The following is an 8,530-nucleotide window of genomic DNA, read 5'->3' as shown; positions in this document are numbered from 1 at the left end:
ATCAAACGGTAATTAAGTAATATCAAAGGAATGACAGGATATTTCCATTGCAATAATATACGATAATAAATTAATTTTTATACTTATACATGAATAAGTGGAATTAGCAATATTTTTCTTTTTATGTGTAAAAAGTCACCTTAACGATGTAGTAAAATTAATGAAAGGTTCATGTTCATATCAGTAATAATAATCCATTTCAATTATCACTGTACTTTTACTTATGGCCGATGTGGTAACGTACATGACTGGTGATCGCCACACTGGGGTTCGAGTCCCACTCAAACAAGCTAGTTCCTTTGATCGCTGCATCTTCCCCATCCTTGTGAGCTAAGGATGGAGGGTTCGGAGGAGCCTATAGGTCTATTTGCTGAATCCTCAGCAGCCATTGTCTGACTCTCCTTGGTCATAGCTTGGGTGAAGACTAGGCTTGAGCGCTGATCATATGTAATATGGTGTCTTTAGGGCATTGTCCTGCTTGATAGGACAATGGCACTGCCCCTTGCCTCTGTCATTCATGAGCTGCCTTTAAATCTTTAAACGAGCAAACAAGCCTTGGTTTCGCATGAAGTTTATGAGTAAATAATTATCTTTACTTAATAGAAGAAGCCTTTGGGTGAAGAAATATCAAACATCTATTATTAGTACGATACGCACATATAGATACTGTCCTTTGTAATCACATTTATAGCAACAACCAAAGCATATTTAATTTGTTTTATCTGATAGGAATGGCGGATGAAAAATGAATAGGGGTAGTTGGCTAACTAACAATGGTAGCACTTGTTGGAGAATTGGTAATGATACTCCTCTATGTAAATGTGTTTGTGGTAGCTCAAGTCCCACTGATTACCGCCCAATTTTCATAACTCCCATATTATCTAACATTTTATAACGTCTTCTGCCAAAACGTCTTAATAGGTTTGCTGAAGGTAATCATCTATTCACTAGTTTGCAATTTGGTTTTCGTAAAGGCCTTGGAGTATGTGATGCCCTTCTTACAATCTCCAATTCTGTACAGAAATCCCTTCATTGTGGTCAAGAAGTTCGTATAATTGGCCTAGATTTTAGTGTTGCCTTTGACCGTGTTAATCATGAGGCCGTTGTTTTCAAACTCAAACAGTTGGGAGTGGGTGGGTCGTTTCTTAGCATTATTACTGATTTTTTAAGTAATAGAACTCAAAGAGTAGTTGTTGATGGGCACCATAGTGAGTATAGGAATGTGATATCCGGTGTTCCACAGGGTAGTGTTCTTGATGCATTACTTTTCATAATATATACATATGACATGTGGTTTGGCCTAGAAAACAAACTTGTTGCATATGCAGATGATGTTACTCTCTTTGCATCATTTCCATCCCCTAAATGTAGATCTGGGGTTGGTGAATCCCTTAATAGAGATTTAGCTAAAATTAGTGCATGGTGCAAATTATGGGGTATGAAGTTGAATCCTAACAAAACTCAAAGTATAATTGTAAGTAGGTCAAGGACGGTGGCTCCTCAACATCCGGATCTCAGTATTGATAATGTTTCTTTGAATTTGTATGGCTTTTAAAATTTCAGGTGTGATTCTCGACAGCAAATTTACTTTTGAGAAACACATTAGGTCTGTGTCTTCTTCAATTGCACACAAAAAATGGCTTATTGAGAAAGTCTTTCAAGATTTTCGGTGATCAATCTATTTTGAAGAAGTGTTTTAATTCTTTCATTCTACCTTGTTTTGAGTATAGTTCTCCTGTCTGGTCTTCAGCTGCTGATTCTCATCTTAATTTGTTGGACAGAAAATTACGGTCTATTAAATTTCTTATGCCTGATCTAGATATTAATTTTTAGCACCGTCGTTCAATTAGTTCATTATGCATGTTTCATAAGATTTTTCATAACTCTGACCATCCTTTACATTCAGATCTCCCTGGACAATTCTATACTGTTCGTAATGCTAGGCAGGCAGTTAATTCTAATAGCAAGGCCTTCTAAATCATGAGGCTCAATACTACACAGTATTTTAGAAGTTTTACTCCAGCTGTTACCAAGTTGTGGAATGATCTTCCTAATCGGGTAGTTTAATCAGTAGAATTTCAAAAGTTGAAAGTTGGAGGAAATGTTTACATGTTGACCAGGCTGACATGAGTCTTTTTATAGTTTATATATGACATATCTGTTTTCGACATTGTTAATAGTTTATATAAGACATATCTGTTTTGACGTTGTTACTTTTTTTAGAATGATTTATTCTTAATTTATTAACATCATTTATTAATTTCCTTATTTCCTTTCCTCATTGGGCTTTTTTTCCTTATTGGAGCCTTTGGGCTTGAAGCATCTTGCTTTTCCAGCAAGGGTTGTAGCTTGGCTAGTAATAATAATAATAACAATAGTTTGGAAAGTTAAATATTAGTAAGAGTAATGTAAAGTGTGGTTTGATGGAAAAAGATTTTATATAAAGGTACATTTTTTCTTATGGTTTTAAAAATACTTAGTACAATGATTTCCAAATTTTCTTTTACTTTTTTGTTAAAATGGAAAAACTAACATGGTTTTAAGGTCAAATGTGAAATTATAACCTTCTTTGGGAAATTCATATATTCAATGAATGAAAGACCTCGGTAATTTTAGTTATTGCTACAACAAAGAAGAGAATCACATGTGGCAGACGGACTACCCTTTGGGACAGACGTTTTACGTATTTTTGCATAGTATGAAATCACGACTATTAAAAAGAGTATTGTTTCAGTATCTTGAAAGGTCGAGGGACTGGAATTATAGTGGCTCATCGGAAACGTTCCTGCCCTACGATCTGACGGACTGGGGTTTGAGTTCCACTCAAGCTCGATAGTTTCTTGTAGTGTTTAAAACTTCACCATATTTGTGAGCTTAGGATAGGGGGTTTGAGGGAGCTTATAAATCTACCTGCTGAGTCAACAGCAGCGATTGCATGGCGCTTCCTGATCCTAGCTTCGATATAAAGGGGTTTTGGCCCCTAATCATATGTATATATGGTCTGTCTCTAGGGCATTGCCACTGTCCCTTGCCCCTGCCATTCATGAGTGGAATTTAAATCTTCAAATCGGACTACTTCTGATCGAACTGGGAACTATTGACATTCTAATCTTATATGGAAGGATTTAAGAAGCTCCTGGGACGAATTGAAGACTGATTCAATTTACATCTTGAATTCGGGGTCTTTAGAAACCTTCTAAAAAGATGTAATATGTTTAAGCTTAGATATAAGGTCTACACAATTGTTTGTAGAATTAATAGTCTACAGACATTTTTATTTAAATAAAAGGTTTTAAGTAGGAAGATCTTTACAAACTTTTAAAAGTACTGAAAACTGAAAAAATTTTCATCCAAATCTGAAATGACAGAAAAAAATACCTACGAACAATATGGAACTGAAATATAATTCAATAAAACAAAAAGAGAAAATGAAGACTTTCCGTCAATAGGCGTATGAGGAGATGATGATGATGATGATGACGATGATGATGAAGACAGTTGGGGGGAAAATGTATTTAAAACGTATCCTAAACAGATTCATTAATAGACGTGGAATGATTTTAAGCATATGTTTTTTTTTTTTTTTTTTTTTTATATCGTTGATGATTGTATTTGAATCTAATGCCCTTCTTAGTGTAAAATGTACGAATTACGATTTTGTGGATAATAATAATAATAATAATAATAATAATAATAATAATAATAATAAGAGTGATTCTTGTAGGAAATAATAATAATAATAATAATAATAATAGTGATTAGTGTCGAAAATAATAATAATAATAATAATAATAATAATAATAGTGATTAGTGTCGAAAATAATGATAATAATAATAATAATAATAATAATAATAATAATAATAATAATAATAATGATAAAAAGTGATAAATGTAGAAAACAATAATGATAATAATAATAATGATTATAGTGATTCTTGAAAAAAGTAATAATAATAATAATAATAATAATAATAATAATAATAATAACAATAATAATAATAATAATACATTCGATAAAATGCTCACGTTAATAACATTGATATCTGGATAAACCAATTTTCGATCAAGTGTTTCTGCCGGCATTTAAAGTTGCAGCTTTCGCCGTACATTAATATTCATTTCATTCATCAAGTTCAGGAGTTACTAATGCCTTGAATAATTTTCTCTCGTGGGGTATACGATTCCAGCGCATTCCGAAATGTAGCTGTGAATACACTGTGAAATTATTTTACGATATTGAATATTTACAAGTGGGCATATATATATATATATATATATATATATATATATATATATATATATATATATATATATATATATATATATATATATATATATATATATATATATATATATATACTTTTTATGTGCATAGCATACCTGGGCGGGGATATCTTAACGTAGTGAAAAAGGTTTGTGCATCGCCATAATCAACAAAGCTGTACTAGTCAGGGACACCCATAAAAGGTTGGTTTGCTGTGAGCGATCAGATAAAACTCCCGCCATCACCAATCCGCTCTGGGCAGCGTGGTGATGAAAACGGCTCAAAACCCTGACATGAACTGACATGTCTGAGGCCTTTGTCCTGCAGCGGATTAGAAACGGCTGCATTAGTTATGGTTGTTGTTGTTGCATGTACAGCAACATGATACGCATCTCCGTTAAAATTTTTAGACAAAATGTGCTTATATTTACACCTTGTTTGTGTTTTTTTTTTTTTTTTTTTTTTTTTTTTTCGTGAACAGCTTCCTGATCAAAATTTTAATCGTATAGTAATGGAAATTGCAGGAATACACTGTTATGTAAAAACCTGAAAATTATTAAATTTTGGAAGGTCAAGGTCAAAGGTTAAGGACACGGTCGAGCAAAATGTTAAATTCACGAATTAGCCCAAAAATTTTTACACCGTTGTCACAGAGACTTCAAACTTGGTCCATGTCGGAGTGTAAGAAAATCCACGCCAATTAATGCATGTTAAGGTCAAAGGTCAAGGTCAAGAAATAAGCTGTCGTGGCTGAGGTCTGAGCTCTACTGAGTGCCCCTCTATTTCAAGTCACTAAAATGAGGATGTGGTACGCAACGTTTGATATCTATTATTTTTTGACGGTATGGGTGCCTTAGTAATTTATAATGTACTGACGATAAATTTAATCGTCCATATATATTAAACCTAAAGTCCTCAAAAGTGGGATAGATTTTACTTTTTATTATTATTATTATTATTATTATTATTATTATTATTATTATCATCATCATTCTTAGCTAAGCTAAACGCAAGCTGGAAAAACAGGATTCTACAAACCCAGGCGCACCAAAAGGGAAAACAGCCGCTTGGGAAAACGAGAGAGAGAGAGAGAGAGAGAGAGAGAGAGGAGAGAGAGAGAGAGAGAGAGAGAGAGAGTTCTGTTAGTTCTAAAGTAAAGGGAAGATTGAACATATTAGATGTTTAGTTAAGACAAAGGGGATACACAACCACACCAGTTAAGTGAAAGATCTGTGAAATTTGGGACATATGATCAGGGTGTTACGCATTTGAAGTCCATTCAGTATCATAGTTTCCCCATAAAGGAAAAGTTAATATAGACTGAAGAGTAAGATAGACAAAAGGACTACCAGCAAACTTTTAGTGAACTTCAACATCCCATTTTAACAATGTTATTTATAGATCGATGTGTGTTCATATTTCTTCCAAGATATCTGAAAACCTTTCCAATCATTTCGTTTATGGTGAATTTCTTGTTAACGTCATCTTGAAACATTGAATGTGATTCTTTTTGGGGTAACAACAAGGAACAGATTTCGTATTGAATAACAGAACGGTTGCAAAATAGAAATAAGTGATGGATAAGAAAGACCAAAACAGTATATATAATTCATACAGATAATACGTATATATCATGAAGGCACCCACAAATATATTTTATAAATAGTATTAATTTCGACCAAACATTCAGACATATACTTTCAAACATTCTGATTAATCCTGCCTAAGTGATCGACATCCAAGTTCCACAACCAGTGTTTAAACGTTTAAGGTAATTACCTTAGTTTGAGGTCACTTTCATTGTTTGAAGGTAATTCTAAGGTAATTTTGGTTTTGCGAGCTAAAAATTTAAGGAAATTGGAAAAAGTTTTAAGGTAATCTAAGGTAAAAAGCAGCAGATTTTAAGGTAATGGTCACATGGCACATGATCGAGTTAAAACCCTGTCCACAACTATGAACTGCTTTGGAGGAGGCGAGGTCATCGCCACAACATTCTGTCACCAAAAGGGTTAACAGGTGGAAAGTAACGCTTCATAGGTCGCTCCAATATCACCGACGGGGAGAGATTTTCATACAAGAATAGTGATGTAGATTAAGGACATATTCAGTTCACGTGTTTTAAGGTTTAAATGACACTCCTGAATGGCAAATGTGATATAGAGATGGCTAAAGATATGTTCAGAAATGTCTTTTGATAATTAGTGCATCATTAGGAAATGCCATTTCCTTATTCTTCCCAAGCTTTTTATATGATTCTTTTAACAAAACATATCAATAAACATGAATACACGCTGTATACACGTTTACTATGAGATTCAGGGCCTCTGTAACACGGTTTTTTGGACTTTGCTCCTTATCAAAGCATCGGATGTAGCTGAAAGTTGACATATGTATATTTTACAACCACACACAAATTTTGTCAGCATTATCAATAACCTAAACCCGATAGTTTTCATTTTTATAGAGTAAAAATGATCTAGCCGACGCCATGGCCAGTGAAAACGAGCCAAGAGTCGAAAACATTCATTACGTAAGCAATGTAAACACCTTTTGACAAAATTTTGCCCCGCCCATCCACCAGATACCCATTCACCTTCCATCGGCTCTGAAACCCATAACAGTCAAGAATGGCTAACAGGATTTGGAATTGCCCCCGTGGTTGCAAAACTGCATTTGTCTTACGACTTGCAATTTTATACAGTCAAGAGAAAGCCCGTGGCCATATTTATTATAGCCTGAATAAGTAATTATTCAGTTTCTAGTTTAATTCCAATGTTTATGGTCTGATTTGTATTTAGCGTAACATGATTATAATACTTGTAATGTCATTCAGGCTTTTGAACATTTCCATTAACTATTCACTATGCCACCAAGAGAGAGAGAGAGAAAGAGAGAGATTGTATGTAAACAGTCTTTATATAACTATTTTTGTTAAAATAAGATTTTTGTGCTAAAATCTCCATCAGACCAACGGATCATCCGATATATTTTTTTTTCTTCTTCTTCTTAGGCCGTACGACTGTGTTGGCTATGTTTTGGGCATGAATGCATTTTGTAAATAAATCATGAATAGTTTTAGGAGTTTTATTTGTACATCTAAGGGGAATTTATAGAAGTAAAGTGAACATAATTCATTTATCCTTTAAAATAATTACTACATGTAGCAAAATAAATAGTAGTAAAGATGATAATGCAATGAAGGAATGATACCATACTTTATCTTTAGCTTCAACATCGGCAATAACATACCCAGTTGCCATAATTTGTTAGCTTAATGAAATATCCTATCATCTAATGTTAAACTTAATTTCTGAGGAGGCCATGGCTTATTGCACAGTGAAAAAACATGACAAAGACTTTATGAATGGCGGAACGATACATAAATGTGGGTGGGGTATCTGTGCTATCGTAGTAATACTACTGTAGCAGTAGTGCCGCAACAGTAGTATACATGAATTAAACGTTTAGGCCAACTGCTGGGATCGTTGAGGATCATTTAGCACTTCTTACAACTACTCGAGAAATGAGTTTTTATAGCCAGAATTCAAATTTTATAATCCAACAATGCCCATGATAGCCTTCAGTGGTATCCTGAATTATAGCGAGGCCAAAGTGGGTGGAGCCTCAAGAAGTCGTCATTCTGACAATAATTATTGGTGAAGGTTTAAAGCCAAAATACGGTACTGTTTTTTTTTTTCCAGTAAATAGTTAGGTAGATAGACAATAAATAAAAATTGCTTGACATTGGATATAGCAGTTATCAAATCAAGCTTGTCTACTACGTTTTTGAAAATTACCAACTATTCCCTACACCTTGTCAATCTGACTGTGACCTATAAACGTAGACTGTAATTTCTTAGGAAACCTATTTTGGGAGTTAGACTAATAATCGAAGTGTTTTTGTATATATTGATATATTTTGTTGGTTTGTTCATTAGGACAATTATCAGTGGAGAGGTTTCAGAGTTCATAAAGGTGTACTGCTTTGCTTTTATTTAAACTTTTGTGTCATTGTTGGCAGAGGTATAGCCTTCGTTACGTTTAGCCAATCATTGATCGAGAAAGAGGGAAGACATGCCGTCATAGGTTACGTAACGAGCGCGTTCGAAACCTTTTCTCTGAGTAAGTGGGCCCGTCTTCAAAAAACGTCACTTTTACATTATAAGTACCAAATTTATTCAATTTACGTAATGCAGAATATAGTCAAAATTTATGTGTAGATATAATGTGCATTCTGAAGAAGCGTTATATTTATGAAATTCATA

Source organism: Palaemon carinicauda, chromosome 12, assembly GCF_036898095.1.
Source record: "Palaemon carinicauda isolate YSFRI2023 chromosome 12, ASM3689809v2, whole genome shotgun sequence".
In the NCBI taxonomy this organism is placed as follows: Eukaryota; Metazoa; Arthropoda; class Malacostraca; order Decapoda; family Palaemonidae; genus Palaemon; species Palaemon carinicauda.
This window is presented reverse-complemented; position numbering follows the sequence as displayed.